At 41.2% G+C, this 24,499-nt stretch overlaps 1 long non-coding RNA gene across 5 annotated transcripts in view; it reads right to left on the bottom strand.

Moving 5' to 3' along the window:
* Nucleotides 1-24,499, bottom strand: part of LOC147246527 (uncharacterized) — a 326,594-nt gene that overhangs the window by 242,421 nt on the left and 59,674 nt on the right. For all 5 annotated transcript variants that reach the window (XR_015109778.1, XR_015109776.1, XR_015109777.1 and 2 more), the window contains exon 3: nt 8,725-8,861. This is a non-coding gene — a long non-coding RNA (uncharacterized LOC147246527). The remainder of the gene's footprint in view (nt 1-8,724; nt 8,862-24,499) is intronic.

Below are 24,499 nucleotides of genomic sequence, written 5' to 3'. Positions count from 1 at the left end.
AGAATTTACTTTTTTCTTTTTTGAACCGAGTCAAGCATTACTTACTTAAGGTAACTGTACGTTCATTTTTCTAGCACGTACAGTATGTCCGAATTAAGATCAGACATGCAGTTCATGAAATATGCAGGTGAATGAGAACAGATCTCAACATCTTGAGGACAATTTACATTAATCCCACAAAAGATTTTCTTATTGCTTTGTGTAAGAACAAACAAAAGAAAAATAAGGAAACATTGATGCAAAAAAACAAACAAAAACCCCTCTTTTGACAATAACAGTTAAAAAAAGAATATTGTGCAAACTGCAAGACACGCGGCCCAATCAGCTTATTTGGGTCGGCCGGAAGGTTCAGTCACAGGTACTTGTTGCCAGTTTGAGTGAAACACTGATTCAACTGCGAGTCTATTCTTGAACCGCCATCACCTACTGTTGGAAATTCAGCAACTTTAAAAATTCCCATCTGTAGTTTCCCTTCTGAAAATCCTGGTCTCACTTGGACACATTGGTCTCACATTGGAGTCTGTGGGGCAGTGGCCATTTGTCATTTGCCTGTTGTTGCTCAGAAAGTTACATTGTGTGAAAGAAGACAATTTTTTTTTCTCTCTGTTCTGGCAAAAAAATAAAAATTAAAGTGTGAAAAGTGAACTCTGTGGCCATGAGAACAAGCTAAAGAGAACATTTTAACACTTTTTCTTGTGGGTGTGATGTCCACTCTTGCCTCTGAGTGAAGTGATAAACTCATCCGTTGCAAGAAAAATAAAAACAAAAACTAGCTTTCTTAGCGACAAGGTCAGCTTTTGCCTTCGGACCGTTTGTGTTGCATTGTTTTTCCTTTCACTTCTTCTGCTTCTTGACTTCAATTTGAACACCTCCATCTTTCCTCCTCCTCCTCCTCACCTTCTCTCCTCCTTCACTCATGTTGATAATCGTTACTCAGGTGATTCCAGACAAGTCAAGGATTGTCTCCCCCTTATGTCTCGTGCACAGACGGTTGGCAGAGCATTTGATATCATGTAAAAAAGAGGATTTGCACAAATAACTCCATAATCTCTAACAGCCAGTAACAGGGTGACGTAATTGTTGCTGTTAGTGAATAATGAGGCAATGTGGAGGTGAGTCATTCCGCGGTGAGAATGGGGTCTTAGCCAAAGACTTTAAGCAGATAAGCCTGTTTGGGCTAATGAAAGGACAGATTCAGAGATGTCATCTGAGATTTATATTCCTTGTGTAAATGGCAACAGGACACAGGGAGGAAGGGCAAACAAGTGTACTTGCATTAAACTCTTAAAGCCAATAAAGGAATTAGAGAATGTACATCATATTCTGTCAGATGCGCTTCAAAATACTGCGTGAATTATGATTAAAGAATAAGAAAACGCTCTTTGATGAAGACAATAAAGACTCTCATGACCATCCAGCTGCTGCAGGAATATCAAAGTATCACTATCAGCACGGCAACCTTTTTTTTTTTCTCCATGGCACATTTATTAAGGGTGAAATTAGCTGTGCTTGAAATGACTGAGAGCTGCATACCGAGCTGGTCATAATATAGATGCTGTTGACACAGATAGAGACAAGGCAAAAATGTAAAAAAAAAAAAAAAAAAAAGAATAAATAAGCAGGACACACTGTCTGTCCAGACCTCAGATGTTCAATGTGTGAGCTGCTCGTCTTTATCAGCCGCCTGAAATGGCCCTCTAATTGGGGACATGTTTCTATGAAATGTGTATAAATTGACGGTAATTGCTTTTGTATGCATGGAAATGCTAATTTTCCTCTATAATGGCTATCAAGAGAAACATACAAACTAGTTCAGTGGGTTCCTGTATCATGGACGAGAGAACAATAAATAAATGCAAGCCATGTGCACAGTTCTAATGTAAAGCAAATGCAAATTTGAAATGGAACTACTATCTCATCCATTCGAGGGCGTCTTTTGTAATTACTGACTAAAACTGCACGAATGGCCTCCCCTTCTCATGTTCTCACTCCAGAGAATAGAACACAGACGTGAAATGCGGCATCAGAACACTTTTCTAAGGCACTTGAGAAGCTGACTGCTTGTGATAACTCCTGGGTTCAACATCCCATAGGCATAGCTTTGGAATAATCCATTCTCCATACAGATTTCTCCCACTGAAGCTGCTTTATCCCATTATCACAGGCATTATACAAATGTATACCGCTGTAATCCAAACACTTAGAGCCCGTCGCTTTTGGAAACAGCCATGTTGTTGATGACAAACAGCTTCTGATATAGAACAACCCCCGGTACAAGTCAAATACAGGCAAATTAAAATTTTGTTTGTTTGTTTGTTGGGTGTATATGTGTACACATGTTGGGGCAAATCAGTCTTCTGTGCAGCGTGCCATCTATTTTCTGCGGGACACGTTGCATGGAGAGAACTTTGTCTTGGTCGTGTGGGGGGTGTTTAACATATCCAAGGTCTCCAGCAGAGACATACAGAGACACAGGCGGGTCATAGGGGATGCTGATAGCTCTGTGAACTCAGCAGGTGGTTGAGCGCGAGATGTGATAACTAGATCTCAATGACAACAGTGGTGGAGCTGGTCTGTCCCTAATGTACTGTATTTGCGTAATAACACAGCAGGAAGCAGAGGTCTCGATGTGGGGGGGGGGGGGGGGCCCACCCCCACCCCCACCCCCACCCCCACCCCACACTCCCCCCGTATCACAAACACAGAGGATGACACACAGACATAAACAATATACCCCAAAGCCATGTGACCCATGAAGGACAAAAGATTAAAAAAAAAAAAAATCAAAGTATCTCTACATCAAAGAGAGAAAAAAAAAAGAATCAAATTATATTTTACTCATCTGCTCTTAATTGGTGCGTACCAGATAGGCTTTTTGCTCTGGCAGCATCTTGCAGAAATTATTGTTAAGGTGCAGCTTAACAACTGATGGTTGCGATTTATGCTTCAATGGCTCGCATAGTGCTGGGGGAGACATCATCCGCTGGCAGATGTGCACAGCTCACCACTCTCTGACACCTCTATAATTGACATCTGCATGTAAGAGAATGGCAGTGGCACCAGTCTGTGCCATGTTTCTTGGAAATAAGGCAGAGAATAAGCAGAACACATCCTGAGAGGGTTAGCTTCAACTGTCTCTCTAATGCCTGTGAGTGCTCCGGCATTAATGGAACATATTATGCCTCAAATTATGGAATCATATACAGCAGCTGTTGATCTAATTTGAATGTGGTGCTACAGCTAAAACAAGTCCCTCCAGGGAAGAATGTCTTGTTATGGCTTATATGGTAAGATTCTGGTCTCATCAGCTGGTGCAATTCATGACCGTATGGAAATTTCCTACAATATTTTATGACTTCTGGGATAATTTTCATATCTTAAATGATTTTTAAAATGTTGGAAACCAGAGACAAAACCACACTGAGCTGGTTTTTAATATTTTAATTTGAAGAAAAGACACACCAGATGATGTGAAACGCAGGACCACACACTCGGCGTTCATGTTAAATGAATTCAGAGTGGCGATTCCAGACTTCAGATACAGCTAAATTAGAAAAAGAAGAAGAAGAAGAAAGTCTGTTGTCAACAGCTAATTGCACAATTGCATGCTATGTTTTGAACCAGAAGAAAAATGCAAAAACAAATTGTGGTTGAAGTCATGACTCAGAATCAGCATGGCTCATAAATTTATTATCCTGAGCTGGCACTGACTTGGAATTGAAGCTTTATTTCTGCTGGGCTATTTGCTAGCAATCCAAAGCTACCGCTACAAGCTGTCATATAATCCAGTTGGTGACACTGAGAGGTTCCCTTCAAACAAATGCCACTGATTGTTGTTGACTCTAAGATACGTGGTGTGAAAAGTGTACCTTTGAGACATTGTTTTTTAATCCTGATATATAGATATAAATATAGTTAAATAGCAAGCTAGATAGATGATACACACACATGTTTTGATGACTGATGAAGATTTGTTACAAGCAAGATATCATATCAATGAGATATCCATCCATCCATCCATCCATCCATTTTCTTCCACTTTCACTGAGATATCACTGAATGTTATTAATTTGCTGTGTTCGAACTGCACGATCGCTGTTCTGGAAACAATATTTAGCCACTTCTTTCCACCCACTTGTGTAGTCGAATGTTCCAGTGAAACAGCTCAGTCCAAATATTATAATATTAACACGTCTATAATTAAAACTGCAGTGGTGTCTAGCTGGACTGTTTTACTTGAGGTGTTTCTAGTATTTTTGGCCTCCCCACTGGTGAGGGAGAGGATTAGAAACAGCTTCCAGTATAATTCACTCCCTGTGGTGCACCTCAATAATAAACATAAAGTAGAATTATTACCTTTCCGACAGTGTCAACAAATAGTGAAATACTAGCACCTAAGCCTCGACTACCCTTGGGAAAACCCTGAGATCATAAACAGTTAATGACCCAAACGCAAGGCTAAGAGTGTATACACAATGTCTGGCTTTTCTGCCCTTTTTTTTCTTCTTTTAAACATGAAAACAGAGGATGCAGCCTTAAATAAAGCGAACTGATATCAATCAATTCACGTTTATCATTTTTGGCAGAAATCAGGTAAATATTTGGAGCAATCAGGTCACAAAGACGCCAAATGATCCTCCAGTGAGGGGCTGGGATGGGGGGTGGGCGGGGTGGGTGGGGGCGTAGCATGAGAAAAGCTAAAGACATGCCTCTGAGGGTGGATGTGCAGAACTAAATACAAAGCAGTGATCAATAGAACAATGTAGTCTGGGAGGCCTGTGAACACGCCACTACATCCCAGTGATTCAGTCCATACAGGAGGATCTTGTTATTGGTTCAAATCTGTTTGGATTTATTCGGTTGGAACAAACTGTCAGAGTTTTCTGGTGACTTAATATTTCTTTTCCTTTTTATCTTTTTTTTTTTTTTTTTTTTTTTGCCCTCCCAAGTCTGTTTCCATAAATCCATATAGAACTATATCTATTTTTTTTAAAGCTGTTAAAGAAAACAACGCTTTTATTTCGCACGGTAAATGATTGCCTATACAGCAGACAAAATTAACTTCTACCTTCAACTGGGATTAAGTACAGCCACCGTAACTAATCAGATTTCCAAGACAGAGAGAATTCATCGAGATTTACTGTGGGCTCCCCTCCATTTGAGGTTAATGAGTGTCTTCCACTGTCTCCTCATAGCTATTTCATACCTCGGGGATTTGAATAATTCCCATTGATAGTTTCAAAATCTCAAATGAGACAGGATTAATCAAAAGCAGAGAAAGTAAAGCTGATGAGGGTGAAGCGGCACATGAGGATGAGGATGTCCAAATCATGAAGAAGGTGACTGGTTTTACACCATATTCACATTATTTTTATGGCTGTTGGTGGTGATGGTGGCGGGCGGGCGGTGGAGGTTCTTTGACTATTACATTGTAAGTCGCTTCACACCAAAGCGTAATGATATTTAGAGCTCAAAGAGGACTAGCTCACGATAATCAAAGGATGTTTCTACATACTACAGCTGCCATTTTTAATAAAAAGTGATGATACCGGATGGTATCACACCTTTCTTCTGTGCTTTAGTGTGGTTCGCGCATGTGCAATTCATTACCGTGGTATTTAATTGGCGGCTGGCTTGTCTGGGTTCTCCATTTCTTTTTACATTCAGTCAAAGGACAACAGCCTGAGGAAGATTTGACTCTGTTCAAAAGCTCCTGCTCCGATTATTGGCAATATTGGGTCCTTTTTTAACCAACTGCAGATTAAATAAATCAGTTTGAAAATGTGGTACTTTAGGTGTGCTAGTGGCTATGTACATTTCTGTCAACTGACCTTTCGCAAAAAACCCCACCCCAAAACAGCCATGGTCCAATCAGCAACATCCTATCAACAGTTGCTAGTAAACAAGGTCTAACAAGCTGCGGGCAAAATGGTACAGAGATGTGCCTATGGATTATGTAAATCTGACAGGAGGTACCCCAGGAGTTTGGCTGGGGGAGTCATGTTCTTTCCCTTCCCAAAGCCGAAAACACAACAGTAGCGGTGCCTTTGATGGATTAATTTCTCTGGAGACCGGTACGCTTTAGCCTGGACAGTTGTCGTGTCCCCTTCGTTGCATATTTTAATACTTTGACTATATTCCTCCACCGCATACACCTGCCTCGATCTGGAGGATATCGCGCAGGTTTTGGTCCAAAAAGAGTCACGAACATACACAAGTGTACTTCTCCCAGCCATGACATATATTGACACTCCAGCTGCATCAAGACGGATGTCGGGCTAGTAACAGTAGCTAAGGGGGGGCGGGGCTTTTGCAAAAGGTCAATTGTACGTAGTCTGGATCAATATCCTGCCCACAGCACCCTCTGATTGGTTGCAAATCAAGTGTCATCGCTTATTACAGCCATGGAGGAACAAATACTTTGTGTCAAAAAGTTATCTTATCATCAGTGGTGGTTCAAGATACATTTTATGGGGGTGGTGGTGGTTCTTTGGTCATGTGACCCTTGTCAGACAACATAAGGACTGTGTACTGCCACTTGATTTTTTTACATCAATACACAGCAACAATGCAGAAAAACAACACAGCGAGAGGACCACAGCGAGTCCAAGTTTCATGTTTGGGGAGTCCTGGTCTCTTGCCCTGCCTGAACCCCACCTACTTACAAGCAAACATGCTTGAGAGCACTTCAACAAAATCACAACAACGGTTCCAAACATGTCAGTCTCATTGATTTCTAATGACCAGAAATACAGTCCAAGAGGTTTGATCATCCATCCACTTGTACAAAAATACATTTTCTGTACCAAAACAAAATTTAAAACTGACAAGTAAAAAAAAACAACCCTATTATCTATCCGCCCCACATCTATCCGTTCATACATTCTTCCAATCAGTTCATTGGCAACAGGGCAGTGATCAGCATGTAGAAGTTGAGTGTGTATTGGGTGGCGGCCCCTATGTGATATGGCCATTTGTATTTTAGCTCCCTAGGATAAATCATTTAGGTCAATTCAGTTACTGATGAGGCATGAATACATATGGCGAATTCCGTTCAGACGTGATTTATTTTAATTGTCACACTGGGACCTGCTATTACACTGCTGCAGAATGGGTCACTGCATTAGAAAATTAAAGCAGAGGCTCTAATTTGAAATCTATTTGTAAATTCTGGCCTGTGGGATAAAGATGTGCTGAGCGCATTTAAATACCCTCACAGTCACCTGGGTGCGTCACTCTTTCCCAGGCGCACTCCGCCACTGTGCTCAGTCTGAGGGAACTCAAATTAATCTGCAGCAAAAGGCGCACACGTCTTACACGAGAGAGCGTACTACTCTGTGTGGTGTCTTGTGTGCAGAGTGTGTGTGCGTGTGTTGTGAGGTCAGCAAGTATGGAGCATGCCGGGGGCTACTTATGTTCTGGGTTTTCATGGGCTCCACTTTCATGGATCATTTAATACTTTACCTCATCGACTTTTGGGTGTATATACGTCAGTGGAAGTTACAGCTGGTAGCTGCAGTTGGCTGGGATCCTCACACAACGTATGCATGCATGCAATTAAAATTGTGGTCATACAATCCAAAAGTGATACTCAATGATGTAGTCAAAAACACATCAGCTTAACTACTGTACTGTTTCAGCTGACGGATCGTCCACTGGGAATGACATTTTTGTTTAATATCAAACTGTTTAGCTTGAGATTGTTCCCAAAAGGCTGACTCTCTGGCAGACAGACCAAGACCCCTAAACCCTGTCTGACAGTTTCGAAAGCGTTCCGTAGTTTATTCAACCGCTCTTTCCTATGGCCTTTAGTTGTCATGTGTCTTCCCCGCTTTGATATTTCAGAGTTTAGGAGTTCAAGACCAAAGATACTTGCTTTAGGGGACAAACAGAGGTCATAGTTCCTTTCTCCGTCTGTCTGGAAAATATGACCTTTCTCCTCTGCAGCCACAACTGTGCCCCAGCTTGTGTGTTTCTTTCTTTTTTTTTCTTTTTTTTTAAAAGCCCTTTGGCAACGTCACGAGAGAAGAAGAATCGTCAATGAGCGGATTTGACTCTGAACGCAGTCCAAATTGGCAGTAATATGAGGGGAAGAAGTCCTTCCAGGGTCAGTATGCAAACGCGTTTATGGTCTAATCATAATAACAGATTAAATCACATCCTGCCAGGGGGGCATCGCGCATTCAATCCTTGTGGGGGGGGGCACAAGCATACGTTAATGTTCATAAACTAAGTTGTTGCCAGTAATCATGTGCTTCAGTTGCAGTGTTTATCGTAAAATCATTACTGATTAGTAAATACCTAACTATAATTGAATGGCATTGTAATTACCAACACTATATTTACGCTGGACATGAAAATGTTAATGACAAGGCTTTAAATGCAGGGATAACACTGGCCGTGTTTATTTATACAGCACACAGCACAATCGTAATTTGAAACAATCCAACACCACTTCCATTGCCACAGGGCAGCACTGCTACTGAATAGTATGGGAGCCCTGAGAGGTGAGGAGAACTGTTTCTTTATTTTTTGCAGGTTCAAATGCAGTTGTTTTCTCTCCTAGGTTTATGACTTGAGGAAAGTTAGGAAAAGGTTGTAGGAAGATAAAATTGTTCCACTTTTATGTTTGGGAAAGTGGGGGGGAAAAAATCATCAATGAAAACATCTGTATAACTAGATTTTTTTAAACTAAGCTCTCGACAGTTTGAATCCCAGTTTTACCTCCAGCTTAGGTGAGCGTCTCTGTGGGTGGGGAGCCAGACGAAGGATAAATGTCCTGGCCCGATTGGGGGCGCCGGGTCAGCCTGGCGATTAGCGTGATCCTGCCTCGTGCTACGCCCTCCTGGCAAAACTCCTCACTGTCAGGTGAAAAGAAATGACATGCGATTTATCAAGCTAGACAGTGACGGAATGGTGCGTGTCAGACTAACCTTAACAAACATAATGGGATTTACACACTGCATTATCATGATACTTAATGTAACTAAATCAATACATAATGTACATAATAAAAAGTCATATCCATACCATAAAACACATCAAGGAAATGAGCAGACATGTAGCTAGCAGGCAGAGTCACATTCGGGGCCCAAAACTTCAGGGAGATTTTGAGGGGGGGGTTCCACTTTTTTTTTTTTAGATAGTTGTAATGTTAGAATGCCTAAAAATGTGTAATACATAATTGGCCATTAAAAAAAACAAACCAGTACAGCGTGCATCCTATTTTGTATCGCCACCTGGATGCAATCAGCATTCGCCCTGCGGTAGATACATGGCGTTATTAGCTCGGCTCCTATCGAACACAAACCCTAGTTGGATGTGATAACTTGTGGTTGGCTTCCAATCAGGGATACACATACAGCTGGCGACTGGAATGCAGTAATCAACAATATACATGGAGGAATGAAGCTTGTTGCCTTTATTGTTCATTTAAGTAGGTACTACCTATCCCTATAAGCTGCGACTAATTATTTCAGGCACAGATTCAACTGGAAAGAGCACTTTAGTGTCATTAAGTCTGGGTTTAGAGGTAACAGAATGCAGCTAAAACTAAAACAGACACACTGTCACTGTTCTCCATGCTGCTTTTACTAAGAAAAATGATATACAAACCCAAGATACTACACTGTTTTGACAACATTTATTACTCCTTGGGCGATGACTGCATTCATGAAGTCAAACACGATGCACCCAGAAAGAAAATTACTCGTCTCCTTGCAATGACAACAATCTGCTTTTATTAGCAGGTTAACCCAGTTTTGTGCAGTGGGAAAGGCGGTTTGTAGACACAAAAAAATGCTGACTCATCACTTCTGTCACTTAAAAAAGATGTGAAGATTTATGTTGAATTATGGTGCGCGTGAAACAAAGTTTCGAATACTAAATTTCAGATGCATCAAAGGTTAATGCCGTCTTGTCTTATATCTGCTCCCGTCTTTCCTCATCCTTTACTCTTTCATATCCCTCTTCAAATGCTCTCTCCACAATCCTTTACATCTCATTTCCTCTTCTCTCCCTCGCTCTGTCTTTTTTTTCCTCAGAGGAAAGCAATATGCCTTAAAAAAAAAAAAAAAGACATCCTACGTAACCTTTACCAAACAGCTACTACTTGAGGCTACATGGGGAAAATGTGTATATATTTAGGGTTCCAGACTAGGGAACATAAGCAGAGGACTCAGACTTACAGGCACGAATCACGAGTTGCAGCAGTGTACAAATATGAATGAAGGTCAAGTAAAATTGACAGAATAAATTGTTGCATTGAAAATTTCAGCGGGTTACAGATAAACATAAAACCTTTTGACCCAAATATTTGGCTTGTGTCAAAATGTCCGACGCCGAGGTTGGCTAAAAGGTTTCATGGCCGCGCTAATGAGGGATGCTGGGTTGGTGGATGGCTCAACAAATGCCAGACCACAAACCATTTCCTAAGATTGTGTTTTTAGAAAAAAAGAAATGACCTGAAGCGAGTGGTAAGGTTATCCATTCCTTTACTCGCGAGCGTTTGGTAACTGAGTAGAGCAAATAAAGCGCAGTTGTGGACCATCATCATTTCTGAACATCACCAACTCTAAACCTCAAAGGAGAGCTACTCATAAGTTTTTAGCGTTCATAAAAGCAATCATTAACCTTTTCCAAAAGCAGGCGGTAGATGCCTCGTGAGATTGACGACAGGGAAAAAAAAAGTTTTTCCTTTATCTTACGAGTACTTGGGGCTTATATATTTAAACAGACTTACAGTATGGATTCCTTCACTTCTCAAGCTGAAATCACTGGCTTCCAAATTGGCTCATTTCTGTAATGATCAGTCATGAGCAGAGCGAGCAGTGGGTCTGAAATAATGAGATCGTATTTCCCTTTCATTCTACCTTTGCCTTCAGATAGTGAAGTCAAGTTTAAGTACAGAGAGCAGATGACAGATTGGTTGAGAGGGTTTCTGACAAGAGGGGGAGGGGCAGATGAAGAGAAAGAGGAAACGAAGGAAAAGCATCTCTTGTATCAAGCCTGGATAAAAGTGCTGCGTAATGTGACCCCCTTTGAAATATGGCGGTACCTCAAGACCCAACCCCCCAATCAGCATCTCAGCAAGCAAAGGAGGGAGTACAAATGGGATCATGACAATTGTAAAAATTCCCTGGAATGTCATTCAAATCTAAAAATAAAAAAGCGAGGCAAATCAATTATCCAGTTTGTGGCCCACAAAACAGACTGTGAGAAAGTGCGTGGAGCTGGAGGAGAGGAAGAGCGTAAGAATGTCACATTTTCAGCGGAAAGCAAAAACGATGAGCACGTGACAGTGTGTAAATCTTTCAGCTGACATTTTGGAGCGCGCGCTCCACCCCATCATAAACTCATAAATCAGCAGATACAATGTACTGATTTACATAGATACATCGGTTGTTGACGCTTACGTGGCTTGACGCTTTTTTTTTTTTTTTCCTTTTCATACCTTTCCCGTGTGTCATGACATCAAGAGGAAGAAGGGGCTGCGTAAGGGGAGGACTTGTGGCGCTCACGTTTCATTCACCTCCGTTGAGATTTTATCAAAATATCCAGTGTATGTTGAAGTTTAGGATAACTTAGACGCACATTAAAAGGCAGGCAAAAAATTTTGTACAGTAGTTAAGACGTTTGGATGCTCCAGCGTCAAAATCAGTTCGGATGACACTCATGGAGGCACTAACTGTGCATATTCTACCATTTAAAACAATTGGTCTACTTCGAAACACATATTATAAGTGTAAATAAAGCTAAAACTTTAATCGGTATTCGCTCCCAAGTAAAATGACCCTCCAGGAGACGGGGTATTTTTTGAGTCCAGTACCAATTGGCACTGATGTGAACAAAGGAACCTGAGCACATCTGCATTCAAGCAGTGCTGTAACACTGTCCAGTCCGAGGTAAGTTTGAGAAATAAATTGTGGGAAAAAAGGTGTAGAAGTTAGTCCACTTCTTGAACTTGAAGCACAAGCCATGTCATGTTTTGGACAGTTCCTCCAAAAATCCATTTATAATGTGTCTCTTATCCTAAGCATGTGGACGGATGGTGACCAGATGTCCTGCTTTGTCCTCGACCGTTAAATCCGAGTGTTCCAACCAGTGTCTTTAAAACATTTTAAATGCGCCACAATTGCTTTTCTTTTTGGTGCGACCGGTTTCATTCATGAATATGTTAGCCGGTATGAAACGAACATAAGGCACAGTTAGAGTGTCGCTGTCAGGGCTGCAGCCAGACTCAGAGTGAGAGAATCTGTCACTACGCAAAATTGATCATTCTGGAAAGACTCCCCTCCCTCCAAAAGGTAGGTGGACATGACAATGCTTCAATCCTGACGTCCGTTTGGCTGATCGTGGTTCGAGTGGCTGTCAAGTTATCAGATGGTTACAGGTTTGATTCCTCGTCCCACTCCTAGAGCCCGCGTCCCGGAGCAAGTTCTGCAGCGCAAGCAGAAGCGGTTCTATGGGGTTTCTGTCATTTTAAATGTTTGGAGGACATTGATGTGGAAAAATGAGTAAAGAAATGTGGTAACAAGAGGAAATGGAATATTGTCAGCGTAGCTACTTAGTTACTTATTGAGGCTCATGATACACATCATGAAGGGACCTGAATTTGGGCCTTTAGTGTCCACTCGTCCTGATAAAAATGCCTTTGGTGTGTGTATATACATATATATATCAGTCATGAAAACAACCTAAACTGACGACTCTTGTCTGTTGTGCCACCGTCAGTGTGTGTGTGTGTGTGTGTGTGTGTGTGTGTGTGTGTGTGTGTGTGTGTGCGTGCGTGCTTGTGTGCGAGAAACGTTTCTTTTGAGAGTTCCGATCATCTTCCCACGGCCACTTATTCCATGATATGTGTTGCTGGCAAATATATATTGACTTCCTTTATGTTTTCTCTCTAAATGAAAAAAAGAGGAAAACAACAACAACAACAACAACAATATTAGACCTCTTATGAAACCAGCCTTGAAAATGTCATACCTCTCCCTGCTACTTCTCGCTGGAATGAAAGACATTACTCATACACTCAATTCTTTGGCTGGAAATCAGTCTGGAATCATGCGAGAGAATGTGTTTTTGGTTTTATAGGCTTCAGTAGCTCACACTCCTTTAAGGTTTTTTTTTTTTTTTCCCCTTCCACATTTCAACTCTTGTGATTGTTTCTTAGACAATACATGCTACAGATGTGATATCTAGGTCACGGATGTCCCAATATGGTGGCCGTGTTTGCTGCATGATAATCAGTAATCCACTTTGCTCTGGATCTGCCTGGCCACTGACCCCTGCTGACCTCCTTGGAATTGATTTTGTGCTTGAACCCAAAAGCAGGCGCAAATTAAGCCAAGATGTAAGCGGAAAGCACAAAAAAAAAAGAAGAGGGAGAAGAGAAGAGGAGAAAACAAGAGATGAGAGAGAACAGAGCAGCATTTGGGGGGGGAGGGGGGGGGGGGGCTTTTGAAAGACGGTATTTAGCCATGGGAGAGATAAATGGTTACAATGACTTACTTTGATAGAACATCTGTAGGAAAGCAGGACTAAATGACGAGGGCCATGTGAAAATCTGTAATTTAATAGCCTAATTTCCTGCCCAGCACCGGCAGAAATATCTGTCTGACACTGACAGCTGATGAAAACGCACCAGGATTTGATTTTCTCCCAAAGTAGAGAACAAGTTCAGACCTATCTCTCACTCGCTGAAGTCAACCCTGTGCCCGTGTGTGTGTATAAGAGTGTGTGTGTGTGTGTGTGTGTGTTTGTGTGTGTGTGTGAGTGTGGGGAAGGGAAAAGACAAAACTTAGGGCCGTGGCTGCCGCCTCCTCAGGGCTAATGACAAATTTAGTGATAATCTTCATGTTTTAATTGATGTTTCCACACCACTAACTCAAACCACGAGTGGATTACATCAGGGGGGCTGGGGGGGGTGAGGGAGATAGGCTGGTTTTTATAAATGCATGGCCTGCAGCTTCCTATATTGCAACAGTTTTGCATCTGATCTGCCCAACGCTGAAGGCCTTTAATACACAGAGCTGGCAGCCGAACCTCTGGGACATCACAACCTGCTGACAATCACTGCACATGATTTACGCTGCCATTGTTGAACCCTGAGTAAAAAAAGCAGTTAATATATATGTATAACAAGCACCCCCCCCCCCTACACATGCACACACACACCCAGTGTGGTGCACTATCGAGACGACTAATATATGTATAACCTCTTTAATGTGCACTGGGAACAAATTAAGGACAAATGAGGCAATATTCCTCAGCTCACCCGGTGTGAGTGTCTAAAAGTAACATGGGAAATTAAAAAAATAAATAAATTAACACATCCAATTAATTGAAAACGTGTTTGTGTCCGAAGAATAACGCAGAAACTATCAGGCTAATCTGCACAAAATTTGTGAGAGGAACTTTTTTTTGGTCCAGCTTTCTTTATTTTTGAAAGGTGTGCATGCATGATGTGACCTTTTCCTCAAAGAAATTCCCTACCAAAATAAAACAGACATATTGTGAAAATATAATCAGACATATACGTATATGATGTTTCAGCTGCAGTGAATTTCTACATTTCTTAAATTTCTCACGAGGTACTGCGAGGAACTCCAGGTATATTGAGAGTCACAACATATACTGACTCAAAGTATTTTGTGTGGAGCCTTGATTTTTGGTTTATTGGCCCATGGCTGAGGTCTGCGCTCTCTCGAAGTACACTTTCTAGTTTCCAAATGTATTCATTTTCACATTAATGTATTGCCTCATTTCACAAGTCAAACCCAATTTGTGTGGGAGGTCCATGATACTCACATGCTGTAATTTTTCACATTCAAAGTGTAACTGGTGATAGTGGTGTACAACAGAGGCGGCGGCCGCTGCTGCCAAATTCACTCTCCTCTGGATTCAGACTGTATGCAGGTGTGTTGTGTAGAAACGCTCTCAGGTTAACTTGTGATGCTATGTACAGTAGTTGCGAGCTCACACACACACACACACACACACACACACACATACACACACACACACACACACACACACACACACACACACGGCACAAAAGTGTTGAGAGCTATCAAAACCATATTAATAACCTAACAGTGGATAAAGGGCAGAAAGCATGGAAGTCACTGCAAGTGAGTGGGAAAGAGATTAAAAACAAAATATTATAATAGAATACAATAAAATAACAATGTAATATCTATCATGCTATGATATGAACTGTCACGACATGAAACCCGTGATTTGAATGAAGAAACGGAAGTGGAAGAGTTAAATTCTAACTCCCGGGATCAAAAACGTTTAAAAAAGAGAAGGTAGACAACAAGCTATGAGCAAGTTTAGACCAAAATCAGGATTTACTCCACAAAGGGAGCGACTACAAAGTGCTGCAACGAAACTCATATGTACGTATACATGTATACATACATCCATCCATCGTCATCTTCCGCTTATTCCTACACATTAAGGGTCGCAGGGGGGGGCTGGAGCCTATCCCAGCGTCAACGGGCGAGAGGCAGGGTTCACCCCTGGACAGGTCGCCAGTCCATCACAGGGCCAACACATAGAGATGAACAACCATTCACACTCACATTCACACCTACGGTCAATTTAGAGTATCAATCAGCCTCGTCCCCCAATTGCATGTTTTTGGACTGTGGGAGGAAGCCGGAGTACCCGGAGAGAACCCACGCAGACACGGGGAGAACGTGCAAACTCCACACAGAAAGATCCCGTGCCCGAGCCGGGACTCGAAACCCGGAACCTTCTTGCTGTGAGGCCACAGTGCTGACCACTGCACCACCGTGCAGCCCTCGTATACGTACATATGTAAACATATTCATATATGCATATATATGTTTACCTATATATAAATGTATGTGAATGTACATATATACATGTATGTATGGATACATATACATACCTACATGTATGTACATACGTATAAAGAAACCAAGTCTTGGGATAATCAAATCATAGCAAATCATCTCCTCTTAAAGTGAATATTCTGAGGAAAACTATGGTGTCGAAGAAACTTTGGTAAAAACTTTCAATAAAACGATGAATAAGAAATAAATGAAACCCTAAATCAATGCCTAAAAAGCCTAAAAAAATCAATGAGCGCGAGGAAGGCAAAGAGGTTTTTCTTTTTTTGGTAATGCAAAAAGTAGAGGCCGGTTTGTTTCTCAGTAGGTTATAATAACATCGCATTGAAAGAAAGCTACTTTGAAAAGAAGACTGTGACAATGACTAAAAAAAAAACCAACATATTTTGATATATATTTTGCTCAATGTGTGATCAAAACATGTGCATATATACATTTTATGACAATTTAGTATCTCTGTAAGTAATGGAGGATGTCACATTTTTGATAGTTCCCTTGCAGACACACACACACACACACACACACACACACACACACACACACAGTGTCGGCTCAGCAACAAACTCTCATATATATGTAAATCAGATCAATAGGATATCCATACAAACGGCCTGCAGCTGTGTGTTGCCATCAAGCGGCTCAACTAATGTAATAAGTAGTGGTGCAGAGACGGAGAACGAGGACGGGCGAGATTAGCGCAGCTTGGCTCCCGACGTCAAGCTCCATTTTATAAACAGTCACAATTAACACAGACTGTCATTATTACAGGGAACAATGAGATGAGTCGGTGAGAGCAGATTAATAACTTCACCGCGTGAGTCTGCCGCGCAGCTACAAAGACGCACTCATATTTGTTTCCCGGAGTCAACAGTGACATTTTTGGACATATTTTGGATGTGATAATTAATCATGATAAGCTGTAAAGTCTTAAACCAGAAGGCGGCCGATGAGGAAGCGTCTCTTTTAGGTTTCCTCTCAGACAGCTTTGATAATGTGGTGGGACAATCTTCTTGCACAGTCGAACAACAAAATTAGCAGGTGTGCTTCTCAAAAAAGGTCATTAATGATACATCCTGTTTGTTCCCTGAGGTGGATTAAATCTAGTTATAAACTAATGATGTTTTGACTACAAACACACATGCAAAAATAAAACCTTCACGTTAACCATTTTTCATACTCAGAAAGTCAACGTGTTATTTACTCTCTCAAACATGCAAAAAAGAAAAAAGTTTACTTTCATTTAATAGAAATTAAAGCTCATTAGCTGCACAGAAACCCCCGGGTGTAGGCTGAAAGAGAAATAAAAAGAGATAATTAACAAAAGTGGAATGACTTAAAAGGTTTTTCCAAATTCTGATGACACTGAATTCTCTCTAGTCAGTAGATGAGATACAGATGGAGGTCAGACATAGCCAGAATACAAAGGAATAATAATAATAATAATAATAATAATAATAATAATAAATGTTGTGAAATGCACCAAAAAAATAATATTTAAAAACACTACATTGAGGCATTTAAGAAGTAATTGATAAATTGTTAGTCTGCCTGTCAAATCCTTTTTTTCCCTGACCAGGTTAAAATGACAAATGAAAATGAATAAGTAAAATATATTGAACCTATAAAGCAGGAAACAATTTTAATAACTGATCCAAGACAAATTAAGTAATAAACTTTTCTAGTCGCACAGCAGTTTGTTTCTCTTGCCTTCGCTCAATATCCATCCATCCATTTTCTTCCGCTTATCCCGTTGAGGGTCGCGGGGGGGCCGGAGCCTCACTGACTCCCAGTGAACTGTGAGTAGGATCTCCACGATCTCGCTAGCAGCAGTATAGCATTAGAAGACATTTCCACCAAATTCTTTGAGTCTATATGGAATGCAAGAAGGTTCCAGCTCCCAGAAATCAACTTGATCCATAAGATCTATTTGACCTGAGGCTCCAGTTTAATAAGAGCAACACTGATGACATTTGTTGAGGCTGCTGTATACTAAATTGCAGCACTTCACATGAATCAAACACGGCCCATTTTCCCACCAGATGTTGCGTGTTCTTGAACCGGCTACTTCTGTTCAAGATTTTCTAGTTCTCTCAACTTGATCGACCTGCGTTTTCTCCAGTACTTTATGCCAAACCGTCATCATCATCATCGCGGAAGGAGGGAGTTGTGCAATGGGAGTTGCTTTCCTGCACTGCTGTGGTGACAATAAACCAGGCTGATAAAACAGAGTCGCTAATGTAAGGACAGAATGTAGAAAAAAAACAACAACACAGAAACGAGATTCATTCATTTCATTGGCTCGCAAACGGGTGACCGAACACAGCTTGGGTGGGCGTCGGCCCGCTCGTGCCACATGCGCTCATCCCTCACTGTGAGACATGATCACGATTCATAAGGGGGAAAAAAAGTCTCTTCGAATTTGGGGATTTTGAACAAATAAAACACAGAACGGTTCAAAATGAGGTTCGCGAACGAGTAGCAAATCAGTTCCCCCGTCAGTGAGAAAGGCCAAGGGGAAGGTGGTTAGTTACACCTTTCCCTAGAATCATGTGTCACTTACACTCAGACAAATCAAGTCGTAGTGAATACTCCAAACACTCGTCCTGCAGGGCATGTGTTTGGAGTGTTTTACAAGGTTGTCTGAAGGAGATGAAGCTCTTGGAACCTTTTCTGACTCTCAGTTGCATTGGCTCAATCAACCATTTATCACTGACACCAGCCTTCCAGCGGCTTTTATAGGCACCAGGTGAGACAATAAAATACTGACTGGAATCCTCAGGCCAAAAGAAATCATCTCGAAAACAGCTAGCGCATTTTTTTTTTTAAAGGAAAAAAGAAAGAAAGAGGGAGAGAAAAATCATCCAAAGTTTTGTGTCTTACATGATAAATCAGCCATTTGCAAAACCGTCCACTCGAGCCAAATATGCAAATTACAATTTACCCGTTTTAGGAAAACATGCAATTTTTCTGACAAAAATAAATAAATAAAAAAAGGGACGCTAACAGCAGCAGCAGCACATCAAGAAAGAGAGAGAGAGAGTGGGAGAATGAACTGAATTTATAGTAAATAAGTGTTTTGAGGGCTATGAGAGTTAGTGTGGCCTTGCAGGGTCATAGAAGCATTGTAAACTCTAATTGTGTTCTTGGTATTATGTTTTTCAAAGCTCTGTTATTTCTATTCATGATATTCAGGAGCAAATCGCTTGTCTTGCTCTTGGACACATAATTGAGGAGGATTACTCGAGTGAAGGAATAAAAACTGCGCTGCAAGAAAAAAAAAAGACAGTTTTGCTAAGAAGGATGAAACAACAGCCAGCAGAAATCAAGAAGAGAGAGACAAAAAAAATATGTTTGGAAAGTGTTCAACCACATGTTTCCCAATTATATTTAACATTGTAGAACCTTCACACACAAAAAAACAAAAAAAAAAAAGCTTTGGGTCCGGGTCTGATGCCAGCACGGCTATTGCGCTTTCACTGGCAGATGCGACGGCAGCGTTCTATTATGTTTATTTACTTGTTTTCTGGATGCCAGATGAGGTAAGTTGTGAAGAAACACATGTTGTGAGAATCGCCAACAAAGAACACTGATACGGCAGAGCAAATACACGATAACGGTGCCAAACGAAGTACTCAGATCCTTCACTTACCGTAAACATCAAAGTACAAATATGGAAATTTGATCTGTAAAGTATCAAAAGTATGCAATGCAGAAGCTGCCCAATGTAAGGCGTTATAATATCCCGTTATAGCATTTTGTCAAGGAATGCAGGATATTAGATTTTTTTCCCTAATATTTTTACATCTGGCAGTTGGTCACCAGTCAATATTTACCGATACTGAACACACGTAGAAACATTGAGGATGTTAAAAATGGGGTTTTTTTCCTTCCCGTTTTATAAGTTCAGGTTTTTGAGTGACTGGAGATGCTATTTGCTGCTTTACAATAATCCTTTGTAAACAAACAAACAAACAAACAAACAAAAAAGGTTCCAATCAGGAATATTGTTTTTGGGGTTGATAGCCAAAACACAATTCATCCTTGACCCATGCAACTTCCCTCTATGAACTTTTGTTTGAAATTGGCCATAGAGTTTTGAAATATAATCCTGCTAAAAGACAAAAGGCCATATTTAAATGAACTATTGTGCCAGGGTGGTTACGTTCGGGAAGTGTTCAGGTTCATTACGGTATTTCGTACAGACATAATCAGAACACTAACCGCAGGGCTCATTAGACTCCTAATTATTCATAGGTGTGTTTCGGGGGTGACACCGATCAAACCAATCAGAGGGTCTGGTGTTATTCCTTTTAAAGCCCCAGGTAACGCCAGGACTTGGCATGTTGCCTAAGAAACGAGCCTCCTCGTGAGCCCAGGTGAAGGCACGCACACGTCTTGAGTTCAAATACGTCAGCAGAAATCCACCAAAGCCATCGGGGGTGAAGCAGGCCAAGGGGGAGGTGGTTGCCAATGTTTCCACATCCTCTGCCATCAACTGCACCGCACCCCGATGCTGCGCAACTGCTCATCTGATTGATGCCATAAAATAGCTGGCTTGAAACTAGCAATGACGCTTGCGGCATGCTTAAAGTAGGGCCAAGTAGGGCCAAAATAGTAAAACCATAACCTCTTTGGCATAGGCAGAAATAAAAACAATTCAACGGTTGCCAATTCATCTACTGATGAATTGTAAACCTTCGGCAGCCACAGGGCCACCCTGAGGCATAAGTGAACTAAGCTTGGGGCCCCCTGGCCACCAGGGGCCGCAGACAGCCGCAGCCCCAAGCAAGTACCCCCAATCGAGTGTTGTTTTTTGTTGTTGATTTTTTTGTTTTTTTAAACATGTTAAATATCTTAAAAACATAATTTAATGAATGAATAAATAGTTCAATACAAGAAAATTCTGATCATGATCAATGTACCTGCCATCGTTTGAGTCATGACTCATGCACATCAACTGAAACACCTCATCGCGTGCGTAACCAAACACTCCAAGCTCAAGCTTCGTTTGGGAGAGATGGTAATCTCATGTTTAGCATGACACTTCAGAAATATCCCTCTGGTGCCCATAAGAAAAAGAAGTAAAGGACAGAGGATGAGAAAAAAAGAACAAGATATAGGTATGTTTGCATGATTTACAGTATGTTTTGGGCCAAAGTCAAATTCTGCCCCCTAAAGGCTCGGGCCGGCACTGGGCAACCAGCAGGTACTTGAAGTATGTGGATATAAAACAAAAGCTTTGCGAATGAGATGCTGCTGATATCTTACTGAGTCAGGTAATCATCAGCCACTTGCATCTGCGGTTAGTAAAAGATTGTGGCTGGTTAATGAGGTTGACTCATTGCGGGTTGGAACACATCAGACAGCCTGAGTGAGTCATGAAGCTGTAGTAGCTTGCAGACACTTGCAATATTTATATGAAGGTTAGAGATTATATTTTTACTACAAAGAGAAGTGATTATATCTTCTTTTTTTTTCCCCTCCAAGGCCAATGACGTCTCTGCCATCCAAGGCCTCTGTTCGAATGTCCAGCGGATGTTGAGTGGCGGGCACGTGGTCCTCCTTAATCCTTTCTCCTTACTTTGCAAATAAATTATGCATCAGAAAAAGAAAAAAAAAAAGGCTTTTTCCACCTCAATAGATGTGTCCCTTAATCCCTGGCTCCTAAAACCTGTTTAATCTGAACTAAGTCATTAAAACAGTAAAGGGATATCACAAAGGACTTTCAAGCCAATTGGCTTAACGGTAACGTGATTAGATCATTGATCTCTCAGCAAAGCTTTAAGGCTTCCAGGTGCGAAATGACTATTTAATGAAATCAGAGAAATCTCGTTACGAGAAAATGACTGATCAAAGTTAAGGCCAGGTGACGGAGGTGGCGTCGGTATCCATGTATCAATGGCAAAGGTATTTATTCTCAAGGGTCCCTCTTGACATTAGCAAGGATGTATGGAGGCTGGAATGAGAAATCATGTCTTTAATCCCTTACCAGTTTCTCAATCCCTGCTTCCGTGCATCTTTAACACGGATTGTTACTTCAAGCTATGATAGCAATCGCCATTGAGCAACATTTTTATTTCCCAGTTGCACTGAAAGGAAACGGGCCTCATGTCATTATAGTCTGATTAATGCAAGAGGCATCTTACAGATCGCGCTGCGGTCCGACCATATCAGCTCGGCATTACATTCATACTCAGAATATACCCTGTAGTTATCGAGCATCAGTGAGCTCCAGGAACTTCACTTAAACCACCAATCTCTTCAAATATATTTGATACGAATGGACAACCTCGACTTGAACGTCACCTTATACCACCGAGAGGATTACCGTTGTCACACTCTTCACATTGCCAGGAAATAAATAATATCCCTGAAAACCTATTTCCTAATTAATGAGAGGAGATGAAATATCACTTAATTTCAGATTTAATTATGAGCCATAATATTTCCTTCATTGGACCGCCTGTTAACGTTGGTGCAGTGTTGCATGCTTGCTGATGAATGCGCTGTGTATTAAAAAACATGAACATTTATGGTTCCCCTGGACCCAACATGAAAATTTCCCATGAAAGGAACATTGGAGGTGAAAAAAATAAAAGGAGACACACAAACACACACACACACACACACACAAAACGCAGTCAAGACAGAATAGACCACTGTCAGGACCACACAAGATAAAAAGGTTAATAAACACTTGGTAATGAAAATTAATGATACAAATCATACACAGGCCCTGACACACTTTTCCCTGTTTAATTGCAATGGCCGAGACACACACTCGTTTTAATTACCTCTATTGCAGCATTGATGTCCTTCAGCTGTCAAGCTCCAAAGTTCTCCCTGAGCATATCACTACAGATGAGCATTTAAGGCCATTATCATAAGCATGACAAAGGTATTGACTTCTACCCTCAGATGAGTTTTGCTTATGCAATAGGAATTGCCATTAATTGAGGTAATGAGGCTTGCATACTGACTTTCAGCTCTACGTTTGGTCTCAATCATATAGTGATGATTTTGCAGAAAGGGGAGGGTAAGTGTGTGTGTGTGTGTGTGTGTGTGTGTGTGTGTGTGTGTGTGTGTGTGTGTGTGTGCTTCTGGTGGGGGGGGGGTAGATGTCTGGACTCCATTAGGAAGGTATTATTGTCGTTTAGTTCCACTTTGAATTAAGATTAAAGAGCCACTGGCTTCTTTATAAATCTGAAAAAGCTTACACGACAAATATTTATGAAGCTTAATTAAAGATGGCGGCTCAAGTACGGTGTCCCCATGCGGACAAACAGAGGACAAAACTATCAAAAGATATGTTGTTGTCACACGGATGAAATATGACCTGCAAAAATAATACTTGTCAGTCCAATTCTGAATAAGAATTCAATTAACTTGTGGTCAAAAATGAATCCAACTGTGGGGAAAAAAAATAATTATTTCAAGATATAATGTGTTCCAACATTTTGGTGAATCTGTTGCCTACAGAGGTTACTTGTTTGTACAATTTGATTCATTTGTTACCCCAAGATATAACTCGCTCTCGAGATAAATTTGTGCCCACTGGTTAATCCTATGACCACCGTTGGGTTCTGTACTCATTGTCTGATGCATGTAAACGCTTTATTAAACAGCACAACTGGGCATGTGCACCTTATTCAGCAAGGTTACGAGCTGTCAATCAGTAATCAATATCGGACTGACTGATGCGTTTTAAAATGAATTAGCAACCACACACACATACACACACGTCAAAGCTCCCACAAATGCCACAAATGCTGGAACTAAATTGTTTATCAACGACCGTCTACGGGGGAGTGTGTGCAAATGTACAAAAGGAAACTTGCTGATTTAGCACTTTGTTGCAAAATAATATTAAATGAAATAACAACAACAACAACAAAACGGAAGCCTGCTGCCAGCTACATTTTGATGATGGATTTTTGAATAATGCAAATATGATAAATTAGCCAACATGTAGCATTTTCACTAATTAATTGCAATTAATCACGCTGAAGTTTTCGGAGGTGTAGTCAGTGGTTATCTTGTCTTCTTGATGTATTGCCTGTACGGAGCCCAGCGTGTGCATCAACCCCCATACATCTCTGGATGCAAGCTTCTCACTGGTCTCAGTTTTGGGTTGTGTTGTGTGTTTCATTGAATGTGTCCTCCTCATTTCTGTACTCCACAGATGGGATTTCACTTTAATTGACAGTTACCCCGGATCCATTCGTCAAAATGACAAGCATGGCGACTGCAGAGGTGCACCCTGAATGTGCTCAGCGAGGTATCGAGGTGGAAGTGTTTAATTTGTGTGTCTCTTTTGTGTGTTTGTCTGTCTACGTTTTTTTTTTTCTTTTTTTTTTGACGGGCACCAGATAGGTCAATCTTAGCATCCAAACTGCACCATCTCGACTTTGTTGTGTTCGTACGTGCACTTGTTTGCGAGAGCTGCCATTGCTGAATCCCGTTGATCTCCAGCGTTCCCTGTGAAGTCTGGCCTTTGTCTGCCGGCTCTACCTCTCCCTGCCGTCTTTCTCTCCCCCCCCCCCCCTCCCTCCACCCTGTCATTTCCTGACACATGGCTCTGACACATCCTGAGTGTCGCACCGGTGGGAAAATAACAC

Source organism: Aulostomus chinensis, chromosome 17 (assembly GCF_037954235.1).
Source record: "Aulostomus chinensis isolate RoL2024-O1b breed Wild chromosome 17, RoL_Achi_v1.0, whole genome shotgun sequence".
In the NCBI taxonomy this organism is placed as follows: domain Eukaryota; kingdom Metazoa; phylum Chordata; class Actinopteri; order Syngnathiformes; family Aulostomidae; genus Aulostomus; species Aulostomus chinensis.
The sequence above is the reverse complement of the archived record's forward strand: the minus strand, read 5'-3'. Positions and strand labels throughout refer to the sequence as shown.